General features: G+C 50.4%; 1 long non-coding RNA gene across 1 annotated transcript; it reads left to right on the top strand.

The window, feature by feature from the left end:
- The first annotated feature begins 5181 nt into the window (after window positions 1-5181).
- LOC125619356 lies at window positions 5182-13687 on the top strand. The gene is made up of 3 exons (XR_007350857.1): window positions 5182-5330; window positions 5426-7336; window positions 11063-13687. It is a non-coding gene; the product is annotated as an uncharacterized LOC125619356 (long non-coding RNA).
- The last annotated feature ends 11374 nt before the right edge of the window (window positions 13688-25061 follow it).

Here is a 25061-nt window from a genome sequence, read left to right as displayed (position 1 = left end):
CCTGATTTCCATTTCCCCAGATAAACACGCGGCGGGGGCCGCGACCTCGTTGCATAGCAAATGCCTCAGCTCCCCGCCCCGCGTGGGGCCCGCGAATGAGATGATTTACTCCTGTTTTGCATATTAATTGATCTAAATGCCACCCGTTCTGGGAACAATTAAGAGGCCCTCTTGGCGCCCGGGGCTGCGGGGCTGACGGCGGCGAAGTGGCGGGCGCCCCCTCGGGGCCGCGGGCCGGGCCCGGGTGTTGGGGGCCGGGGTCGGCTGGGCCGCGGGGGACGCGCGCACTCCACCTCCAGCAGCCGCAGGCACAAAGTGGCCTTTGTGCAGGCGACAGGCATTTCCATGCAAACAAAGCCCCCTCGTGCCCCTGCCAGCCTACTCCGTTGCAAAGGCGCCCCAAAGCCACCCGGGACCGGGCTGCACCCCGCAGGTCTTCCCACACCTTCCCTACCCAGCCCTGGAGGTGGGCTGTCGCTTTGATCCTCCTTTTCGAATGAGGGTGATTGACATAGTGGAGAACAGGTGGAATCTGCCTTGTACCAGGGTCCTGGGCTGTGCTCTGTCACTTGGCCGGTTGGCAGTGGACTCCGCAGCTACACCGTGACTTTATGGCCACCTCTTCACTTCCCACCTCCCTTAGCGCCCTAAATGCCAGAGCCCTGCAGCGTCGGACTACCGCGGACGCAGGGTGGAAGCAGTCCGCGTGCTCCCATCCACACCTGCCTCCTCTCCACCTGGGACCGTCAACGCCAGCTCCACTCCGCTGCTGGGACAGTACACCAAGAAATCCCCTCTGATCCTCTTTCCCTGATTTGCAGGGCTGGCACCCATGGCCACCTCATTTTCACAAGTTCTGCAAGACCCAGAATACACAATGACATGTCTCAGTTTCCCTACATTTGCCGTCTCTCCCCAGCATAGGCGCCCCCACCTCTCCTGGCTGGGCGTGGCCATGGGTTTCCCAGGCAGGTGCCCCAGGCAGCCTTTCAAGGGGTGATCAGATGCAGTCTGATCTGCACAGCGCAGCCCAGCCCAGCCCCGCCCAGCCCCGTCAGCTCTCCAAAGGTTTCCCTTGGTGCCCAGAAATCCATTTGCCTTTCCTTGGTCCTCAGAGCCCCCGGCACCCTGTGGGAATCAGCTTTCTTGCTTTCCCTTGGCTTCTACAAACATATCCAGAAGATGCATTTAAGGAGAAACCTGGAGGGGGGAAGGGAGGCAGCCACCTGAAGTCAGGGGACAGTGTCAGGTGGGAGAGGACAGCCAACACAAGGGCTCTGGGGCAGGAAAGCACTCTGTTGGTTCTAGGATGGTTCAAGGCCTCTGGGGATTGTGCAAGGTACACACAGAGAGGGAGAGGAAAGGACCAGAGAGATGGGCAGTGGCCAGGTCTCCAGGTAGGGTCTTGGATTTTCAGCAGGTATGGGATCAGATCTAGCCATTGCAGGCAATGGCATCTGCACATCTCTGTTGAGTATGGGGACGGAGGGAGGGGGCCTTAGCTCCTCCTCCTACACACACACACACACACACCCCACAGCAGTCTGTCCCCAACCCATGTGGATTCAAGTCCCAGATTCCCTTGGGTCAGGTGTCTCCTGGTCTCCTGCTCCTTTTGCTGTCACTTCTTACCTGGGTGACCTTGACAGCACCTGTACCCCATCCCTACAACTGCAGCCTGCCCTGTCTCTCTTTCCCTAGGGCTCTGGCTCCTGTCGCCACTCCCCACCCCCAGCCACCTGCTTACAGGGTCCTGTTAGCTGTCCAGAACTCCAAACCCATAGGTCTGATTCTCAAGGGCAAAGTGGCTCAGCAGATTGCTCCCTGAAGGAACGAGGGGGCCCAGCCCTGCCAGATTTTTAGACATTTCAGGGAAGGCCTGAAATCCAGATTTTTATGTGAAATCTCCCAGTTTCAAAATATTGGATCAAAACCAAAAATGTTTTAACACTGGTAGAACCAAACAAATTACATGTAACAAAATCTAATCCAAGGCCGGCCGCTTGGCATAGCCTCTAGTACAGGACCTGACCGTCAATCCATAATTCGGTCAATAATCCACAGGCTTGGACTGCTTACCACCACTGAGCCTCAAACTAGAATAAACGCCTGACAGGTGATGGTTCTACACCCCTTGCTTTCTTCTTCTGGTACTTTAAGGATTTCATGATTTCCTTTAAACCTTTGATTCATGTAGAATTTATTTTGGTATAACATGTGAAGTGAGGATCTAAATTAATTTCTTTTACAGATGGATAGCCAATTGTCCCAATACTAAATATGGATAAATCCTGTTTTAAATGCCAACTGGATCATATGGTAACTTCCTATACATATTGGATGGCTTCCAATAATTTCTAAATTATATGGCTATTCATATACTTGTACCATCATTGAAATTATTTTAGCTTTATAATAGATTTAAAAGACATGTAAATAATTGGCGGGGTTATCTCTGCTCCTTACATTTCTGTTTTCAAACTTTTCCTGGATATGTGTGCATGTGTAGTTTTCCATATCAACTTTAGAATCAACTTGTCTAGTTCCACCAGAAATCCTGTTGATATTTTTCAGTGTGATTGTGTTGATGTGTAGCTTAATTTAGGGAGAACTGGCACGCTTATAATGTTAAAGTCTTTTTACCCAAGAGTATGTATAAGTTCACATTTGTATCTTTCAGTAGCATTTAAAAGGTTTTCTTCACATAGGTTTTGCACATTTTTAAAAAGTTTATTTCTAGGTTGCTTTTGCAAATGGGGCCTTTGATCCATTATATTGTAACTCTAGTTGTTGTCTGTATATTTGAAGGGTATTTATAATAGAAGACTCTGTGTCCATTGACCTTACACAATTAACATGTCATTTTCAATTCGGTTTTCAATGGCTTCTTGTGAGTTTTCCAGGTAAACAATCAAGTAATCTTCAGTGATAGATTACCTCTTCCTTTCCCATTTGATGAGTTTTTTTCATTTCACTAGCTAGATTCCAGAACAATGGTGATAGTGATGACAGATTTCCTAGTATCTGCCTCCTGGCTTTGAGATAAAATACGTAGATGCCCATTTATGGATTTATCCATTTTATCTATCTTATTACAAGCTTTTGTTTCAGAATTGGTACCAGATTTTTTTCTAAAAATTTTTTTTTAGAATGTCAGAGATAAAGAGAAGATCCTAGAAGCTTTTGGAAAGTGAAAGAGTCACATAACAAGGACCACGAATCAGAATGGCATTGGACTACTTAACATCAACCCAGAACACCACATGCCAATAGAGAGCTGCCTTCAGAATTCTGAGGGGAGATGATTTCCAAACGAGATTTATACATCCAGCCAAGCTGTCAATCAAGTATCCAAAAACTGAACTTCCCATATGCAGTTTCCAAGGAAGCTACTGGCGTATATATTACAACAAAATGAAGAGAGTACACCAAGAAAGAGGATGACTTAGGATCTAAGAAATAAGGAAGCAACACAGGAGAGAGGTGAAGGGAATTCCCGGGATAATAGCGCAGAGAAATTTCAGAAGGTTACTGAACAGATGACCAGGACAGCAGCTGGTTCAGGTCACAGAAAGAGGGCAGAGGGCTCCAAGAAAGAATAAAAAAAGGAGAAATGAACAGATAGGTTACCAGATGTATTTGACTACATTGCTAGAAATTTTAGTACTCTGCTGACATGTTTGTGGGATGGATTCGTAATATTATTTCAAAAAATAATTAAGTGAAAAAATTGAGGTCATTATCAACTCCAGGGAAAACAAAAGGCTGCACAAATCAGCTACTATGATCTTGTTATAGTATGGTATAGAATATTCCTTGTTCAGCTGTCAATAATATATATATATGCACACACACACACACACACACACACACGATAATGTAAAAACTGGAAATTGATTTAGCTACTGAGTTAGGACTCTATTAAAAGGAAAATGTGCGTGTGCGCATGTGTAAGAGGCTGATGGGGAACCAGCAATCTTCCACAGGAGGAAGCCAATAAATAATATCTTAAAAAATCAGTAAAGAATGATATTTAGAAATATGAAAGTAAATGTCAGAAAGGAACAGCAAAAAGACTCGAAGTCCTTCCCTCTGAAGAGAGGCAGGTCGGCTGCTTCTCATTATCAGCTTTCATGGTACTATTTGACTTTTAAAATTTCATACATAAAAATTTTGATAAAAATAGAACTTTAATTTAAAACTGTTCATGCCTAGATCACCTAAAGTCACCTTGTGAACCAGCCCTGCTATTAGGAAAATGAGCTGACCAAAATTTGAACAGAACAAGGCTTAGTCTCAGCTCTGCAAATTATTTGCTATGTGACCTTAGTCTTTCTGAACCTTCTTTCTTTTTTTTTTTTTTTCACCCAGAAGGTAGGGATGATTCTAGTATCTACCTCATAGGGTTACTGAAAGGATTAATTGAGATTATATCTGGGTCTGGCACACAAAGCATTGAAATAAAGAAGGCCTAATGTCCTGGTAGTTGCTTGTTTTAATTTCACATCCTTTTAATTCCCAAGGGATTAACCAGGGGTAACTTCTCTGAGCCTCATCTTTTAAAGTAGTGTAAAGTATTTTCAGCCACTGAAAAGATGAATGAGATAATAGAAGTAGAATTCCTGGCACCTCCTCTTTCTAAAATTCCGATTTCTCGTTGAAATGGGAAAATCCTTTTAGGGTTTGGGAGCATTCAATGAGGTGACAGAGTGAAGGTCTAACTCAGTACAAGGACACACTTATTTACTATAAAGGGTAGCAGCACTTAACCCTGAGAACTTTTTGAACTCATAAAAGTAATCCATGCTGACTCTCCAAAATGTGGGAAATCTAGAAACATCTCAAAACAAATCTCCAGTCACTTCAAGGGTCCCTGATGATTGCTTTGTGGCTCACGCTCCCGGGAAAACCCCAAATCACAGTGGGTTCCAAGCACAGAGCTTTCTATCTGCTCATCCCCAGATCACAGCAATCCAGGTGACCCTCGAGGCTGCTGGCCCCTGCGGGGACTCTAGGACACCCGTCTCCAGGACACTCCCGGGCCCACCACGTGGACACACGGCTGGGTGGAATGGGCTGTCAGGCCACCAGCGAGCGAGCAGGTCACTGCCCTCGCACCTCATTGGTCAGAGCAAATCACGTGGTTCCAGGGCGGGGAAGCGGAAACCCTCCAGGGTGCCTGGAGGCAGAGGGGAGTGGGAGCCGGTGACAAGTGGAGATGCCTCCCCCGGTATTTACAGAATTGGGCTCACATGGTGCGCACCATGGTGTGTCCCAGGCTGCTTTTGTTCCTTCCCATTACATCATGCAATACTCTTTGAAAACATGTGGTATGTATAAAACAGAGTTAAGGAAAGATTGAGAGGCTCGGTGACACTCTTTTCCTCTGTCTTGTTCTCTCTTTCCTCTTATTCATCTGATTTAGGGAACTGGGTGCAGGTGGAGGACTGCTCCTGATCTTTGCAGTGTCATTGTTCAGAAATGTCTGCCCTTTGGTCTGGTCGACTGGCGGAGGCCAGGCGGGTCCTGTCATTCCTTCTCGGGAGAGCTGGTGCAGTTCCGTGGTGTCGTTCCCTCCAGAAGTAACACGTTAGGAGGTGAGGCCAAGAGAACCTGCTGAACAACTGCCGGGTTAACAACTGCACATGTGGGGTGCGGCTGCACGTGGCTCGGCTGCGGCCTCCTTGCGCAGACAGACAGTCGGTGGTGTTAACGCGCGGTGTTAAAAGTGACACCAGAGTGCTGCAGGCGCCACTGTCAGCTGTTGCAAGAGATGACACCCAGGCCTGCAGAGTTGGGTGAGAGCTCAGGAGCAGCAGCCCCTCCTCGCTTGGGTCCCAGGATCCCAGGGACCAGTTGGGAAGGGGCCCCGGAGGAGGTGAGCTCAGTGGGCTCACTCCAGAGGAGTGTTTTGCCTCCAATGTGCCAAGGATAGGAGAGTGAGGCTGTGGGGAGAGAGAGGAACATGCAGAGGTCAGAGGCTAGGAGCAGGAAGAGAAGGGGCCTGGCAAGTGGTTAGACCATTATACTGATGGCTGCTTACTTCCATTTCCTCCTCAAACTTTTTGCTGGAGGCCTCCTCTGGACATGCAGAGAAAGCAGCTGTGATTTTCATTGAAGAGGTTGTCCACGACCTCTGAGGTTTATAATCCAGTCATGCAAATGTTACAGACACACTTGGAACAATTAAAGAGGAATGCAAAGTCCACTTTTTTTTTCTGGCGTTGGGCTGACGGGGCAGATGGCCAGGGTTTCTGGAGGACTTGGAAGGAGGGAACATTTGGTGAAGAAACAGAAATGTTCCAAAGGGCTCTTTGCTTCTCACTGCTGCCATCCATGGAGCCCCAGAGAAGCAGGGAGGGGAGAAGACACAAGTGAACTGGTGGGCATCACCCATCCCTTTTGCAGATGAAGAAACAGAGACCCAAAGGGCTAGCCCACTTCCGTCTAGGGACAGTGTTAGGATTGGCCAACTCAGTGCATCCCCCAGAAAGATTTGCATGTATTTTCCCTGGTGCCCAATACCAGCTAAGGGCTGAACTAAAGTTTCCATGTAAAGGAAAATCTAAGAACATTCATTCCCTTCGGTATGAAATAAAATAACTTGCCACTAGCTTTATGGTTTATAGAACACTCTCCTGTTTATTATCTCATTTTCTCCTCACAAAACCTTGTGACAAGCACATGATTATTTCCACTTTGCAATTTGGGAAACTGAGGCTGGAAGAGAGAAAGCACTGCATTCACGTAACTCTTCAGGGATGGTTGGAGCCCAGGTCAGCTGACCTGCTTCAGGTACTCATCTATCACTCAGCTTCCGGCATCAACCCACAAGAAATTCAGGATGACCCAGATATGAGCTAATGGTAGTTCATCTACTTGCTGAGCCCTACTTCCTCTTGGAATGGGATCTACCCTCCATGAGCCCAGCCAGCCTGGACCTGGAGTGGATTCAGAGGGGACCATCCATTGACTGGCTGGCAGCCAATCAGATACTTCTGTTAGCTCTGTCCCCAGTGTGCACAGCTCGCTGGGAACCAAGGCACAATATGGTAGGGATGTTAGCTGGAAGCCTGCAGATCCCTGTTTCCGAGGTCCTCAAAGTTGCCCTGATTTCTTCCTCAAACCCTTCCCCCAGTGCCCTTCCTTGGGGCTCTGAAGTTTGTGAGCCCTGAAACCCTGTTAATGTTTCCCTTCCTCTATCTACCCTTAGTAGGGTTTCTCCACTCCATGGAAGCCAGACATCCAAAGGCACTGAGGAAAGCAACCCTACAGGATCTGGGGAGCCTGCATTCAGCTGCTGGACGCCCCAGGCAAACTCTCCAGCGTTGCAAGAGTAAGAGCAACCAGCCCCACCCCAACAGATGCTGAGAGCAGGAGAGGACATATCCAGCATCTGGTCCCTATATCCCAGTTGCCCTCTCAGACTTGGGCTTGGAGTCTCGCAGGTTTCTCAGTTTATGTCTTTGAGAAATGTTCAGTAGCTGTGTTGCTGGGCCTTTAGCTTATGATGCTCTAGACTGTTCCCCTGGCTTTCTTGTCTTGTTTTAAATGCCACCAAGTTCATCTAATTCCTGGGAAGCTGGGTTTGGGCTCAAAACTCTCTGTTGGTTTCTAGGTGCCTCCCAGCTCTTTAAGCATAAACTTGACTTCTGCTCCATTGGATCATATAAAACATGGCCATTTAAGAGAATTAGTCAAGGGTCAGACCGGGAGATGCTGGGAGGGAGCCTGGGAACCTAAGGTTATTTTCCCAGCCTGCACTTATTCTCATCTCCTCTGTCCTAAATTCAGTGTAGACATTTCTTCCCATCTGTATCCTATCCCTGCTTACAGCTCTCTGTTTTCCTTCACTGCCAAATATCCGGATCTCCAAGGCCGGCTCCATCTTCATCCCATTTCCTTGGGGTCCTGAGTCTGTCCTCAGTGAACCTAGTTCCCATGAAACTGGACCATCTTCAACCCCAGGGCATCCTCTCCCAGCTTCACGTGCCCCTCAGCTTCCCCACAGTGACCCTTCCCTCCTCCCTCCCCACTGGCTTTGCCCTGGAAGCATCTGTGTTACTCCCTAATCCTTCCCTCCCCTGACCACACCTTAATCTTCCCAGGAAACACATCATGCCCTAAGATTACAGATGGGAAGACTGAGGCTCGGGGAATGAAAGTTGCCAGTGGTCACACAGCTGGGAAATAAGTGGTGGAGTTGAGATTTGCATGGAGTCTTTTATTTTTTTGTACTGGGGATTGACTCCAGGGGCGCTTAACCACTGAGCCACATCCCCAGCCCTTTTTTGTATTTTATTTAAAGACAGGGACTCGCTGAGTCCCTTAGGACCTCATTAAGTTGCTGAGGCTGGCTTTGAATCTGTGATCCTCCTGCCTCAGCCTCTCGAGGGGAGGGATTACAGGTGTGTGTCCAGCCCAACAGAGTCTTGATTGGAAGTTCCACACTAGGCTCTTACGCTTACCCAAACACTTGACTCCCTTCTGAGTAGGCTGGCCATAAAAATGGCACTGGAATTCTGGCTGTCTGCCTTAGTGAGAACCTATCCCGAAATCTCCCTGCAACCTTTTTCTCCCTGGGGGCCACACATCCGGGAGTTGTGTCTCTCCACGATTTAAATCACAACATCCTTCTGCAGCTCCACATTTCTGTCCTTGTGGGTAAGGTGGGTAAGGTCTCCTCATTTCTTAAGAAGCCCTTTAGGGTTCTTTTGCATGAAGCGTCTGTTGCTATTTGCTGGATTCCAGCCCCCGGCCCCTGGGCTGTTGATCTTGCACTCACTGTGGGAGAGCTTTATTTAGCATTTAAGAAAACTCAGCCTTTTCCATACATGTTGCAAATATTTTTCTAGTTTTTTTTTTATAATAGGATTTTAATAACATATACGGTTGAATTTTCAATATTTATTTTACGGTCTGACATTTGATTTCAACCTAGTCAGCTTCCCTCTGTAATATTCTTCTAAGCTTTGGAGGAGTGAGGGCTTCTCTGGTTCCTGCCCAGGAGTGACTAAGTGGAGATTGTCCATCTCTGCTTTCCAATGATTGGAGAGCCAGCCTTCCTATAAAGGCTACCTTCAGCTCCTTGAAAACAGGTGCAAGCTACATGTGTCCATTGCCCCGGGTGGATCCAAGGACACAGCAGCAGCCAGGCCCTAGGACATTAGGAATAGGGAATAAGCATAAAAGGAATTTATTAGGAGAGTTGGCCATTCCCCAGGGGAGCAAAGAAAGAACACAAGTGTGCAAGAGGTGGAATATCTGGCTTGGCTGGAACCTTGGAGACAGGATCCTAGGAGGGAGGAGAAGGTGAGGACAGGCGCGGGGGACACCAAGGTCCTTGGGTGGGCAGCAGGAGCGCTGCTTTTGCTGGCAGCCGTGGAGCAGCGATGCCATCTCCCTCAGAGTGCGGGCAGGCCCTGGGGTCCCAGGGGTCGGGGCAGCCGCGGAGGGGCGGGGCGGGAGCTTGGCAGGTTTGGTGATGCCCTAATTAAGCCGCGGGTACATTTCCCAGCCCAACTGTCAACCGCGCTCTGTGCAAGCCAGGAATGAATATTCCCAAAGCGCCAACAGAAGGAAGTGCTTCAGAAAAACAGAGCCCGAGGGAGTGAAGGGAAAACAAGCCCTGTTCACACGCAGTCAGCAGCAGCCGCTCGCACAGCCCCCGAGGAGGCGGAAACGGGCGCAGCGACACCGTTTCCGCGCCCGAGCCCCCAGCGCTGGCAGATGTGGAGCGCCAGGGAGCGGGAGGCGCTTTCCAGGCTCAGCTCCTGTCCCCTCTGCTGCTTGCCAGGTCTCCCCAGGTCCTTTCGGGGACCAGGATTCAGGCCACTCATTTCACGATCCCAGGGTGGGACCTCCTGGGACAAACATGCCCAAAGCAGGTGGCTTCTCTGAGGTTCCCAGCTTGCTTGCTGAGGTCCTTTCTGCAGGCCTGGCTGCCTCCACATCCGTGTGTGTGTGTGTGTGTGTGTGTGTGTGTGTGTGGCGCTCACTATTTCACCTTGGGAAAATTACTTATTTTCCATGTAAATGGGAAAGATTATAAGGATGGAAGAAGGAGGTAGATGTATATTAGTGGCTGTAGTCATCCTCCATAAGTGACAGAAGATTGGGGAGGGGACAGAAAAGCAGTTGTAAAAGGAATTTCTCCTTTTCCTGGGTGGTGGGGGCAGGACTCTCTTTCTGCCTCTCCAGCATCTAACACAACGCCTGGTGCATGGTAGGTGACATTTAAGTGGCAATATCAATGGCAGCATGGATGGTGTGGTGACCGCTGCTCACAAGATCCTCTCAACAAATAACCAACATGAGCCCCCCACCCCCCATGGGTCAGTTCTTTGGGCATGGCTGGCTACGTAATTTGCAGAGCTCAATGCCAAGTGGAAATGAAGATCCTTTCGGGAAAAGCTAAGAATTTCAAGACAACAGGGTATTAAACCAAGTCTGGAGCCCCCTTTTGGGTGGAGAGGTCTGTAAAATGCCACAACTCCTCACCTGGAAGCAGCCTGTCTTTGGGGTCTTGAAAGTTGTGCTCCTTGGGTGTCTCCTGCTAAAATATACCCTGTTCCCCCATCTGGGGTGATGCTTGAAACGTGATTGTTTACGCTCAACTAAAGAGTGACATTTCTCTGGTTAGCAAAATGCTCGTGGAAAATCCTGGACTCGGCTGTAAAGAAGGTGTCCATTTATCCAGGCAGCTCTGATTCAAAACAAACAAACAAAAGACCCTATGCAGATTCCTCTTCTGGGTGAATCTTTGAGTCACAAGTGTCTCCTGGACCTCCCTGTCTTCTGCTAATCAGACCATTCTTTCTGTGACTATGGAATACCTATGGTGTATAAGCCCTGTATAAAGCTCCAAGAACATATAGCAATGACCAGCAAAGACAAAGCCCTTACCCTCGCAGGGCTGCTACTGGGCCATCATGGTGTAGGCAGGGCTTTCAGGCTGAGTCTGATACCAATCAGCCAGAGAACAAGAACTCCCCAGTGCCACTGACAGCAGGTTGTCCTTTCCCCTCCCAGGATTTACTCCAAAACTACTTATTTTCTTCAGCACACAGTGTTTCAACAGTACCTCTTGTGAGCCGTGAAACGATGCAAGGGACCCAGGAAATAAGAGGACACTGGACTCACAACTTTCTTTGGTGGTAAGTGCTTTAGGTGCACTACTTGCACCCCTGAATCTCAGGTTACTTTAGGGAACCCTGTAACTTTGTTGGAAGGGCTTAGGGAGGTGAAACCTAGTAGGAAGCCTGGCATGCAGTGGGCGCTTGGGAAATGTGAGCTACAACTGACCCCTATCACATTGGTGCTGGCGATGGAACCCAGGGCCTAGTACATTCTAAGCATGTGCTGTACCACTGAGCTGCACCCCCAGCCCCTTCACTGTTGGGGTTAAACCCTAGCATCAGAAGAATTCCAATGTCCCCACCCTCTTGGGGAACTATGGTTTTATTACATGCCTGTCTTCACATTTCCTTCCTGAGGGGTAAAACGAAAGAGACTCAATGTTTGTTCTTGCCTGCTACACATGATTCTATGTTACCCTGCCACTCGCCTAAGAAGTGGGCACTATTATCCCATTTCATGGACAAGGAGCTCAGGTGTGCAGTGACATGGCTTACAAATGGCACTGTCAGCATTCTGGTCTAGGTCGGCTTGTGGTCAGACTGGTGGTGTTGGAGGCAAGTTGGCTTTATCTGACCACATGTCTTTTCCAAGAAAGGTGACTATAATCTGGGGCCTGATGCTGGGGTCTGCATCTTGTCTGTGAGTCTTCCAGGGAAGTTACTGGGAATAGTGTCTAATGTGCCTGAGTTTCCCCATCTGTAAAAGGGGAAGAATAACAGTCCCTACCACATAGAGTTATTATGAGAAAGAAAACAGATAGACCATGCATATAGTAATTGCTCAAACAATATCTTGGAAAGCTGAAACCAGCATTTTCTTAATAATGCTTTCTAAATCAGACCATCCAAGCCTACCCTTTCCTAGGCTACTCCAAAGACCGGAAACTGGATGAAAACTTGGCTATGGTGTTCCACTTCTGGGTGTATTGTGGCCTTAACAGGGACCATAACAGTATGTCTTACCCCTCACTTTTCTGTACTGGGACCTGGCACTCCCCTGTTGGGAAGTGGAGTCAAATTTCCTTCCTCCTTGGACCTGGAGCCAAAAATCATGTGGTACATTTTGAGCATTATCAGAAAAGGCCACACAGCTCTGCTTGGCATGCAGAAGCCCAAATGCCCTGGGACCATCCCTCTGGCCATCCCATAATGTGGAGTCAGACGTGCCAACTTGCTAGCTGACTTGCCAGTGAAGCCCTATGGACACTCCAGACCAGCCCAACCGTAGTCCTCCATGGGAGCAGAAGAACCACTCAGCAGAGCCCTGCCTGAGTTCTCAACAGTGCAGAGCCCACAGTGCTGGCCAGGGTCAGTTGCTAGGCGGGCTCAGGGGATGCCCCTGCCTGCTCTGGGGGTTCCAATGCACTCACCCAGGGTCTGACCTGAGCAGAAGGAGAATGTGCTTGGTGCAGCCGGTGGAGACAAGCTCAGGACAGCCGCAGCCTGCTGCTTCCCACAGGTCTTAGCAGGGAGCTAGAGGGTCATGGGCCAGAAGGAACTGGAGCTTCTTGCCCTGGGGGAAGCAGATAGGAGAATGGTTCATAGTGGGGAGCCTTCCATACCACCTGTAGTGGCCTCTGCCATTAAGGTTGCCCCAAATTATAGACCTAAGTCCCTCTTCCCCTTTTCTTGGTGACATGGTGGGGTGGGCCACCAAGAGAAGAAGTATCTCCAGGGGAGATGTAGCATGTGTTGGGGGGATGGAGAGGGGACATGGGGTAAACAAGCTTTCTCTGGTGCCTTCCTCCAGTCCTCCTAGTAATGTCACCTGGAAAGAGGGGACCCAGAAACTTACCCTTATCTATACAGATTAGTGGAGAGGGAGGTTTTCTGAATTGAGGATACTTGGGTCCAGTGTGCTGTGCAGTGACTTCTAATTCCTCCTTCCTGTATCACCATCTGCTCCCCCAGAGAAGAGCCTCAGACTGAGGCGTGTAGCAAGGGCTCCAGTGGTCTCAGTCTTCAGACCTCTAGTCGCCATTTATTCATTCTTCAAAGAACACCAAGCACTGCACCACACCAGACCCTTCCTGGGACCTGGAGGTGCAGAGGTAAATGGGCCCTGGCAAGTATGGAGCCGGAGCTGTCTCGTAGGTCACTGAACAAATGTGCCCATCTCTCTCTCCAACTCTGCAGGTACGGCACCCAGTGGGTAGCATGACACGGCCATGGGGGTGGTGCATGCCATAGGAAATTGGCAGACACTACACACGAGTCTTCTAGGGCCCTTCCCAGAACCGGCTCACCTCTTTTGCTCAAGAAACTCAGAGTCTTCTTGTACAGACTGACCTTGTGTAACCATCACAGACCTCAGGTTCTTAGCAGTGGGGGTGGGATGGACCCGGTTTACCAGGAAGGTGGTCTATCTTAATTGTGCCACTGTCACTTCAGCATAAATCCAGGGTCTGTCCTCCTCTCTCGTCCAGTCCCAGGTCTGCAGATTTCCCCTCTCCCCCTCTCCCTCCCCTGTGCTCACTCTCTTTCTCTCTCTCTCTCTCCCTCTGCACTGGAGATGGAACCCAGGGGCACTTAATCACTGAGCCACATCCCCAGCCCTTTTTTGTATTTTATTTAGAGACAGGGTCTCACTGAGTTGCTTAGCAGCCTCGATTTTTGCTGAAGCTGGCTTTGAAATCCTCCTGCCTCAGCCTCCTGAGCCGCTGGGATTACACCCAGCCCTCTCCTTTCATATTAGGCCAAATTGAGCCCTCTGACAGTCAAAGGCATGCTAAAGTCTGTGCCACTCATGGCAGAGATGACAGTCAATCTCAAGTCAACCAGACTGGTAGGAAATCTAGGTCCAGCAACCCCATGTCCTGGGAAACACTATGGCTAGATCTCTCATTGTTTCTGGAAGCTACAGAAGCCCAGAGCAGCGAGGGAGCCGGCCTGTTGCAAGCCCATAAGTGAGAGACAGAGGCAGAATGGGAGTCCAAGACCATGTCCCCTAGCTGGGCTCCCCCATCCACTCCTTCTCCCTGGGGTCCTTCAGTGGCCATCTCCACCTCCTGACAGAGACCCTACAGGGCAGCCTCTAACCCCCTTGCTGCATGGCAGGTTAGTACGTGGAGTCAGAGAAAGGGGTCATTGCCACTCTGTCCCTGACCCCAGGCCCTCAGCTTTGAGGAAAGCCTCCCACTCCACTTGGCAGGGGTTTTGGCAGAGTGCTTTGCACTTTGTACCCTGCTTATCTCCTCACAGGGTCAATACTGGCTGTTTAAATGGATGCCATTTGCCTGTATTTGAGGTTTTGCATTTTCCCCTGTATTTGGGTCCTGGTAGGAGAATCTCGGGTCAGGGAGGTGGCCTGAATCTCCTAGATGTTCCCAGGAAGACAGAGCAGCCGGGGGCAGGGGAGAGATCTGCTTAGGCTTTCCTGACCCTTCAGTTTCCCACTGCCCCATCCATATTCCGATGAATATATATCTCTTACTCACAGTCATGCCTGCCCTTCCCATATGCCAGCCTCCCGCCGCCGGGCACCCCTAGGTCTGGGAAGCACAGAGGTGAGTCAGTGCCCTGTGTGGCAAAGATTTGCTACTCACTCACCAAACTCACTCCCTGCCTCTAGGGTGCCCTGTGGGCTTACAGTTCCCAGCACCCATTGCAGTTAGAGGTGGTCAGGGAAAGAGATGGGTCAGACAAGTGTAGGCAAAAGAGATTCAGGGCACTTCCCAGGCCTGACGCAAAGCTGTTCTCTCCTCCAGTGTTCTCTCTTTCTCTGTTTTGCAGCCAGAACCAGAAAATCCAGTGGGGAGTTCCAAGGTGACATTATCTAAGATGGCAGCCACTAGGTGCAGGAACATAGCCTTGATCTTTGTGTATAAGAAAAATCAACTTCCTGTATTAAGATGCTGGGGTCAGTTTTCTTTCTCACCCCTTGAGGAGACCCCGCTGACAAAGAAGAACACAGAACCAAGAAATGGGGAGATTTGATGCTTTAACTAATACAGATCTCTTGGTCTGAGGAGATTTTCCATTTAATGGAGGATCCCACAGACAACCTTAGTATTTGGGCGATATAGGGAAGGGGAGAGAGACAGACAGACAGACAGGCAGACATAGACAGAGGAACCTGGGCCTAGGGACAAGGAGGAATCATCAGAAATGGCCCAACAGAGGAGATACAGATGGTTCCCCCGTGTGTGATTATTTGACTTATAATTTTTCAACTTCACTGTGGTGTGAAACCTCCTTGGAATTTGGAATTTTGACCTTTTACCAGGCTAGCAACACAGGGCGACCCTTCTGCTTTTCATTTTCAGCATTTAATAATTTCCACAAGATACCCAACACTGTATTACAAAACAGGCTTTGAGTCAGATGATTTTGCCCATCTGTAGGCTAATGGAAGCACCCTGACGCAGTGACGGTGGGCCAGGCTACACCATGACGTTCGGGATTTTAGATATATTAAAGGCATTTCGACTTGATATTTTCAACTGACGATGGGTGTGTCTGGGCTTAGCCCCCATCTGTCCTAACTCTCTGCCCCTCTTCCTTGTTCTGAAGGTCACACAGGAGTGGGCTGAGGGAGGATGGTAAGGATCCTGCCCATTCCTCTCAGGTGCTCCCTAAGGCCACACTTCCTTCTCTCAGGCAGGCTCAGGCAACAGCACCTGGATCCTTCTTTAGGCCCCGTGTGTCCCCCTATCTCAGTGCAGATAATGGAGGAGCTAATTTCATAAGTTAGGACCAAATTGGAGTTCACGAGTGGGGACACCCTGAGGCAGACCAATGACATGTCTCACTGCAGGGACTAGCACAAGGAACTTCTCTGTCCCCAGGGAATTCTCAGCAGGGGGGAAGTTAGCCTGGAGCTGAAGGAGGTTGTCTTTCTCACCCCTTGAGGAGACCCCACTGACAAAGAAGGACACAGAACCAAGAAATGGCTGGAGACTGGTCCCCAGGCCCCTGTATGCCTAGGAGCAGAGATCCCTGGGCTTCCTAGAGCTGTTAAGGACCTGCGAGGCACCGGTCCATGTGGTTTGGGAGCTGTGCTCTTCTTTGATGAGATTCTCTTGGATGGAGTTCTGATAGGCTCATGTGCACCTTGGTGCCAGTTCCTCTGACGTACCCCATTTGCATGTTGGGAGTCATAGAGCCAACGGTGAATTTTCAGAACAATGGGCAGTCATTCGGGGGGGACACTGAACACTATTTTCACTATGGGAGCTTTACTGGGTCCACGCATATGGGGCAGATAAGAAGTGTACAGCATTCTGGGACTTCAGCCAGCCCACTGGTCACTGGCAGAGAGGATAGAAGGGGCAGATCCCAGAACTAGAGTAGAGTGGGCCAAGAACTCAGAGATGAAGTGGAAATTTCCTACAAAAGTCTTGGTAGTCTGAGGGAGATAAGTGGTCCTTACGCAGCCATTGGTCTCCAGCCATAGTGGGGACAGTTGGCCTATACTGGGGGATATCCACTCACCTCAGGTCTCCCAAGGCCTAGAAACCACTGCCCCTAGTCCTGGAGCTCCTCTCTGAGGAGCAGACTAACCTCTCTCTCATGCCCATAAGACCTCAGGACCTGTGGCCCGGGCTGTAAAGAAAGAACATCACAAGAAGCAGGAAGCTGAGCCCAGGCCCAGGTGTGTTGTGACTTTGTGGGCAAACTTGGGAAGGTAGCTATCCTTCTCAGGGGCATGAGCCCTTGGTGTCTTCCTCCCCAGGTCCCCCAGAAGATTGATTGAAATGATAACAGTACACAAGCAAAGACTGGCCAGGATAGAATCAGAGCATGGGCAAGATATGGAGGTTGCTGCCCAAACGACCAAAAGGTACCACCCTGCCGTGTGCCTTGGCAGTCTGCAAGGAAGCCAGGCCTGACACAGCCTGGGGGCTTGGAGCCCAAGAGATGTGGCCTGTAGGAACCAGGGTGGCTGGAGCAGAGGCTGCCATAAGCAGGTCCCAGCAGGGAGCATCCTCCAATGAATCAGGGCCAGAAGGTCCCTGGGTTAGTCAATGCTCATCTCTGTGGTTAAAATACCTGACATAAACAACTCAGGGGAGGAAAGATTTATTTTGGCTGATGGCTTGAGAAGTTTCAGTTCATGGTGGGCTGGTTCCTGGCTGTGGGCCTAGGATGTGGTAGAAGAAAGCTACTCATGGAAGCAAGGAAGCAGAAACAGAAAGGACGGGGCCAAGAACAAGATGTAGTCCCCAAAAAGTACATCTCCAAGAAGTCACTCCTTCAATTGGGTCCCACCCCCTACCATTCCCACCACCTCCCAATAATGCCACCAGATTATTAATCCACTGATGAGGTCAGAGCCCTCATGATCCCATTCACTTCCCCAAAGCCTCGTCTCTGAACATGACTGCACTGGGGACGAAGACTTCAACATATGAGCCTTTGGGGGACATTCCAGATCCGAACCATAATAGTCCCCGCCGGGACAGACAGAGAAACCAGGGTGGCCTGAGTGGTCGGCCAAGGCTCTCCAGCAATCATATCAGGACTCCTCCAACCCTGGGGACAGAGATGACTAATGATGATGGGACAAAAGCTCTGAAAGCAGATGCTTGATTCCCTATGCCACTTCAGTACCAAGTAACTTCTCAGTTCCTAAGTTTCTTCCCTGCAAAGTGGGATGATAGCAGAATCTACTTTGCAAATAAATGGATTTATAATTAGCAGATCATCAAGACACTGAGACACTGAGACCTGCACATCTGGAGGTCTCAGTGTATTTCAGGTGTTATCATTAAAGCTGGGCTCTGTGCTAACCCTGTGACCCACATCAGCTCATTCAAAGCCCCTACTACTTTGGGTCAGCCTGGTCCCAAATCCTGTGCTCAAAACCCCTGGCCTTCTGGCTTCCCTGTTGGGGACCTGCACCACACCCAGGTCTGTATGACTCAGTTGTGCATTTCCTGGGCTGGTTTTTGCTGTAAAAATGATTGATTATCTTCTTTTGAGAAACAATCGGATACAGTGCAGAGAATCCATTTTCTTATGTGCAAAACTGACTTGTGAAAAGAAATTCAGTGGTACATGTTAATATGCTGGATGTCAGGATGGGCTCCACAAAGGTGGATTTTCAGGTCAGTCGTGATCCTAATGTACTTTATGATTGGACTCTCGTGTAGTGCTAGTAAAAAATACAGGTTCCTGGACACTGCGCTGGGGTTACTGAGTCAGGCTGTCTGGGGCCTGGGACCTACAATGTACATTTTATACCAACGCCCCAGGTCATGATGGAGACAGCAGGAACAGCCCTTGCACCTGCCGGGGGTAGGGGGTATTAATCAAGGGGGGCTGGACCAGGGCTCTGGGGAGGTGGCACCGGTTTGGAGAGCAGCATAGTGAAAAAGCCCAACCTTGGAATCACACAGCCTGCTCTGAACCTGGGCTCAGTCATGCCCTGATTGGTGGCCTTAAGTAAGTCACTTCACCACCAAGTGTGGATCAAGTCCCAACTTCTCAGGCAGTTTACTGTGGGAGTTAAAAGGAATCGGAACCAGGTGGGAGCTGTGTCCAGGTGTCACCCTTTGGATCTCCCTGTGGAGTTAAAGAAGGAACCAGAAGAAAAATGATTTCCCCAAAGGTGGGATCTCAGCCCAGGTGGTGGAGGAGGGGTTAACCATGACCGTGTCCACTGAACAATAAGGGGCCGGTGGTGGACACGCTGAACTGTGATGATGGGGTTGACAGGGGCTATTTTCGGAGCCCAACCACACAGAGTAATAGGATTGGAGCGGAGGCAAGCGTGACCAGGGCCCACGTTCTCAGCTCCTGAGGCAATAGTCAGTGGCGGCAACAAACAAAACACAGTGCGGCTTCTCCCCCGTCCCGCTTCCGTGGGTTTTATCTTGACCTTCACGAGTTCCACCTTCTTCAGCAGCACAAAAAAGATGGCTTTGATTTCCTAAGTGCTTCAGAATTGCTACTCTACACTCTTTGAATCCAGTTTGGTGTCCACTTTGCAGTAGGGAAACTGAGGCAGGAGGGGGAGGAGCCCGTCACAGCTGGGCCCGTGGGTGGGAAGAGGGAGTCAAAGGTTTATTGGTCCCAGATTCTTACTTCCTCTCACATTTTCCCATGACCCTTAAAATCCAGCCCCTGCCAGGAAATTAAGTAGCCCAGGGGCCAGGACTTCCTCTTGTCCTCCTGGTCTACCCTTTCCGCCCATCAAAAACCCACACTTGGGAGAGGATCCCTTTCTGTCCTTTATACCCTCAGACAGTGTCCATCAACGTCTGCATTACTATTCTCACCCAAGCTTGCCAGGAAGTGGAAGGCAGGGGAACTCCTGCTCTCAGGGTCAACATGGGCCATTAAGTGCCCAAGAGGCATCTGGCCACTCCTGTGAAGTGGAGAGAGCCATTCACCCTCCACCCCAGATGCTAGGAGATCCTTAGGCTCAGATGGCCATCTCCAAATACTTCTGCGTTAAACCCAGTGCCCTAACCAACACCTCCCTAGGGCAGATTCATGTAGATAACGGAGTAACTTTCAGAATGTAGGCATGCACCTGGCTTCCCCCCCCCCCCACTTCTTTGTATGTGACCTTTCTGATAGACTGCCAGACACCCCTAGTGCCTCAGGGAGGATTAGAGTTGTAATAAGACACAAAGAGAAAGTGAACAGAGAGCCTGTCTAGGATCTTCAAGCCCACAGAGAAAGGGTGTTCATTTTCCTTTTTCTTGCAGCGTTGCGGATGGAACCTTCTGCCTCACACATGCTAGGCAAATGCTTCTATCACTGAGCTATATCCCCAAATCTAGGCTTTCCTGTGCTCTGCACATTGCCCTTTATATATCAAGTGTAACACCTGGGGGACCAAGTGTGAGTTTGCTCTAAGCTGATGTAAGGTAGAGAAGACACAGAATGTGACCAGAAGATGAGACAGAGCCACAGAAGAAGGACATCAGGAGGGAAAAGACTGGGCTGAGGGGGTTTCTGTGTTCCACAGGGACATAGGCCATTGGCATGCCAGGCTACCCTGGGGGGGGGGGGAGGGAAAAAGAAAGAAATCTCCTACACCCTGCACTTTTGGGGTTAAAGGTCCAACCTCTGCAACTGGCATCTGCCCCCCAAAGTAGATGAGGGTTCAGGGAGCACCTGAGAGGCCTAGCCTAGCACTCCTAGGTTCTGAGGTTCCAGACTGTGCAGAGGGGGACCTAGGGACTCCTAGCATCGCTGGTGAATTTGTCAGGGGTCAGCTTTAGAATCAAGGACTGCGGAGAAGCCAGCCATGCCAGGGGACATCAGGGGTCCCAAGTACACTGGGCAACAGCGTTGGAATGGGAGACTCAGTAGCAGATCCCGAGGAATGTCCCTGCATGGTTCCAGTGCAGTACACAGACTTGGGGCAGGATCCCAAGCTACACCACGGGGTGTGTTGCAGGCAAGATGGTCCAACCCACACCCCTGGGGGCCAGCATCCCTTTACTGCAGCTTGGCAAAGAGACAGAGGGAGGAGGGAGGAGGGGCATCCTCTTGAGAGCAGACAGCCCTGCAGTAACTCCACCTTTGAAAAGTCAAGTACAAAGCTGAAAGAATGAACTTGAACTAGGATGTTTAACTCTCACTTGCCCCACAAGATGAGGTCATATGGGGTGTGATTTGAGTGTGCACTCCTGGTGTTGGGCATTGTGTACCTTTGGAGCCCCGGTCCCGTTTGGGGAGGGTCCGAAGCAGCCCTCTGAAAGCAGGATTTGGGCCGGCTAGGTGACAATCTCGGCAGCAGCTGGGCCAGAGTTTACCCCAAAGCTATTTCTGAGGGGCAGGTTTGCTGAGCAAATGAAAAGTGCAAACAGCTTTGCAGGGGGATTGTTTAAACGCTTTTGTCAAACAAAGTTCCTCAGCCCCCAGGGCTCCCCTGGAAGCACCTATTGACAGGCAAACAAAGGAAGCGCTAATTTATCCATTCACCGAGGCCCCGCCCCTGGGGACCCTGGCCCCTCCCCCTTGTCCTCCACCGGGAGCGCTAGTTAACCTTGGTAGCGCTGCGGCGTGAAGAGTTCTGCTCGGTTGTTCCGCCCTCCCCATCGTCCCCCACCGCGGGGAGGATGAATTAATGAGGTGTCCTTGTGACCCGCCCGATTCTTGTTTAATATGCGGCAGAGGTCAGAGTCACAGAAGAGCGGCCCTGTGTCGTCCGGGCTTGTCCAGAGGGGGAAGAAATGGCTGATCCCGGGTTTTATGTTTCTATTAATACCCGAGCACAAACGCATTGTGACTCAGCCTCGTCCTACCCGGGTGCACGGGCGCCCGCTCCCTCCCTCCCTCCCCCAGATCCCACAGCCTCGGCCTCACCCCCAGGGGTCGCCTGCTGGGCTGGTGGCCAGAGCCAGGTGCTCATGGGATAACTAGCTGGTCCCCTAATCGGCATTTCAGTAAGCATCCTTGAAGTTGCTACAGCTGGGTACTGGAGTTTAGGAACCACCAGCCCTGTTAGGTACTGGGCATCTTTTCCATTGGCTCAAACACTGAATATTGACTGAGGAGGTGGAAGAAGGGATGGCGGAGCCTGCTTGAGTTGCTAAGTGGGGGTCTGTGGCCAGCTCCACCCTTGACCCAATGAAATAATCCACTTAACCTTGCCAAATGCCTGACATAGGAGCTGGGAGCAGGAGAGAGATATAAACAGCTTTATATCAATATAATTCACCTATAATAAAATGCACTCTTTGAAGGGTACAACTCAATGATTGCCATATATTTTATGACACACAGTTTTATTAGTTGTAGTGGCATTAGTATTGATTTCCCTTCTCTCTACCCAAGTTGTCGAGGTGAGACCAACAGAAGCCAAGGTCCTACTTGCCCAGGTCTGAACACTCTGAGGAAGAAAGCTACTGAGACTCTTGAACCTCTTTCTTTCCTACTAGGCCTCTTATTCAAGGACCTGGCTTCTTGCCCTCTCCCTACAGTGGTAGGGCTCCAGCAGATAAGTCAGGCACAGCATGAAGCATGGTGGGTCACCATACTGAAGAAAAGTGTCTGCAGCCATATCCCAAGGTCCTTGGGGGGCTCCAGGATTCAATGATAGTGGCAGAGACAGGAATGCAGGGCTGCCTCCAATGCCAACTCTTCAGCTATCTGACCCCCTCACCCTGACCCTGAAGAAGTACAGAGAGCGTCCTGTGTCTTCACTGTGGCTTTTTCATGTGACTACCAAGGCTACCAAGGTGCGTTTCCTGAAGACTTTGATTCAGAAGGGGGCATGGGAGAGGGCATGGGTGTCAGGTCCATTATGCTGGCCAGCACCTTTCTGGCTGGGCTATTTGTATTTCAAGATGTCCTTGAGCCACTAAAAGTCTCCTCTTGCCTCCTTTCCTTATCTCTGAGCTGACTGTGCTCCCTGGCCTCACTCTGGGGTTTATCAGCCTGTACAAGAGGCATGAGACCTGTGTGTACATGCATGGCGTGTGTCTTTAGGGGTCCATATGCGTGTGTGACATTCAAGCAGGAACCTGTGCATGTGTTTGCAAGTCAGCATGCCTGCAAGACTGTGCCTGTGTGTGTGTGTGTGTGTGTATTTGCAGGACCATGTGTGTGCACCATGCACAGGATGCATGCATGTGTGCATATGTGCATGCACCTGAATGTGCAAAGGTATATATTTGCAAAGACGCTTGCATATACGGGAGTGATTTCAAGTGTTCGTGCCGGCATGTCCCTAAATATATGAGCTGATGCACGTGGGCTGCTAGTGTATGTGTGTAAGAGGATTCTGTTTATAAAAACTCTTCAAAGATGTCAGGTGAGTAACTACAGCTGTGAGACCAGTATTCGGGAAAGCAGACTGCCAGAAGGGGCCACTGTGTCAGTGGAATAGGAACCTCCCATCTGGAGCACTGCCCTGTGCCCTCTGGTTCCCTGTTCCTAATGAATATTAATAAATCCATTGAGTCCTGATCAGACACGAGTCATGATCAGCACTTTGCTGTACTATCTCATTTAAGCATAGCAATAACATCAGGATGCATTTTTATCCCCATTTTACAGATGAGTCCAACCAAGGCTGGGAGGTTAATAACTTGCAGTAGCAGAACCAGATCTGCCTGGTTCCAGAGCCTTTGTTTGGTGTTGCTCCATCATTGTCTGGCTACAAGGACAAGGAACACACACTTATACACTGTTCATTTTGTTGTACAGATCCAGTGCCAGTGGGTTGTTATTATCATGTGTGAGGGCATCAGGACTGTGCTTTTCGCTGGTGGTGGGGATCATTGGAAGAGGAGCAGGGCTGGCCTTGAGTTCAGACATTGGACTTGGAAAGTGTACCTGAAGGGGTAGGTAGGCAGGTGGGCACTGGGGCTTCCCAGGGAACATTCTACTGAGCCACCCCCAAAATGTGGGTGGGCAGACAGCTTCCTTCCATTCACAAGACAAGTCAAGCCCCTGCTTCAAGGGTCTCCCTAGAGTCTCACCCTTGGTGTGAGCAGAGCCATATCCCGGATGCTGGTGTGGAGTCTCCCCCTGCCTGCTATCCCTAGAAGAGACCTTATCATGCCCTGTCATGCTCATGTCGTCCAGATCAAGCAGCCACAGGAAGAGGGAAGGGGGGCAAGAGGGATGCAGGAAGGGAGGAAGTCCACCTGGGAGCCCCAGGAATATAAACAGCTGCGTTTCGTGCTATTGAACCACAGAGCCAGGCCGAACTGCTAAACCTGCCTTCCCTCTGGTTGGCCATAAAACTAATTAGCCCTGGAGATGGTGGAGGCCATCAGCCAGCCTCCAGAGCCCTTCAACGGGGTCTCGGTCCTCACTGCCATAAATCAGTGTGTTATGCATCTGACTCCAGCTCCCACACAGCATGGTCCGAATGGACCAGGGTGGGGGATCCAGGCTCTTGCCCACTTTAGATGAGGGACACCTCCTCACTTGGCAAAGCCAGTGCAGAAAAAGGGGAAGAGCATAAGCTACTCTCATCCCCTAGCCTCCTGCTACTTCTGTGTGCTCTGCTGCTGGGGACACACAGTTTTCTATGGATAAGAGGTCCTGGGGAGGGCATCAAAAGCTCCATGATGCCTCAGCAGCTCAGTGACACACCTCGACCCCCCCCACCCCCACGAATCAGGCCTTATCCTCCCAGATACCCCTCAAGGCTGAAGCTCTGGGTTGGCTGTTTGGGGCATGAGATCCACACTCATAGAAGGGGCTCAGAGGTGGCTCAGAGACCCAGGTCTCTGACCTTGGCTCTGTCTCCCAGCAGCTGGTGACCTTGGGCAATGCCCTCACCCTCTCTGGCCCTTGGCCTTGGGTGCCTGGGCCACATGCATGTTCAGCTAGGTGAAATGGACTGCCAGCTTCACCCACCAGGCTTCAAGGACCCCAGCTCTGGCTCTTGTTCCCAGACCCTCCAGGCTGAGACAGGGTTATCGGGAGTGTGGCCTGTGAAAGAGGAAAAGGTGGAGGGAGCAGCGGGATGGGGTGGGAGGGCTTCTGACTTTGGTGCAACCTGAGGGCATCTCTGTCAGCTCTACAGAGAGGCCGTTGCAGGCATCGTCCTTCAGAGGAGTCCTGAGTTGGACCGGACCAGACCCTCAGACCCTGGCCTGTGCAGGCCCCAACTGGGACCTACCCCAGAGTGTTCCGCTTCACCTGGGAAGTGGGGGTGGATCTGGAGGGTGCTCAGTGGCAGGTTCTTTCTTGACAGGAGAGGGCACCTCCATGACTGCCATGTGACTCTGGGCATGCCATGAATGGCCCAGACTCTTCATCACAGACGAGAGTAACGCCTCCCTCAGGGTTCTGACCAGTGGCGGTCACTATTGTCACAGCCATGGTTTTTATGATTATTGATGTGTTTCCCCTCTGGTTGTCAAGATGCCAGTCCTTCTGCCTTCTCTTCCCTTGGGCAGTTGGCTGCTTGGGCTGGGCTTTCGCCAACCATCTCTACTCTGTGGGAGGCTGGAGGAGGCATAGCTTCCATGACCTGGCCTCTTCTCTATCCCCAGGAGCCAG

The sequence above is a fragment of the Marmota marmota genome, unplaced genomic scaffold (genome assembly GCF_001458135.2).
Source record: "Marmota marmota marmota unplaced genomic scaffold, marMar, whole genome shotgun sequence".
Taxonomy (NCBI): Eukaryota; Metazoa; Chordata; class Mammalia; order Rodentia; family Sciuridae; genus Marmota; species Marmota marmota.
Note: the sequence above shows the minus strand (reverse complement) of the source record. Positions and strands in the feature narration are given on the sequence as shown.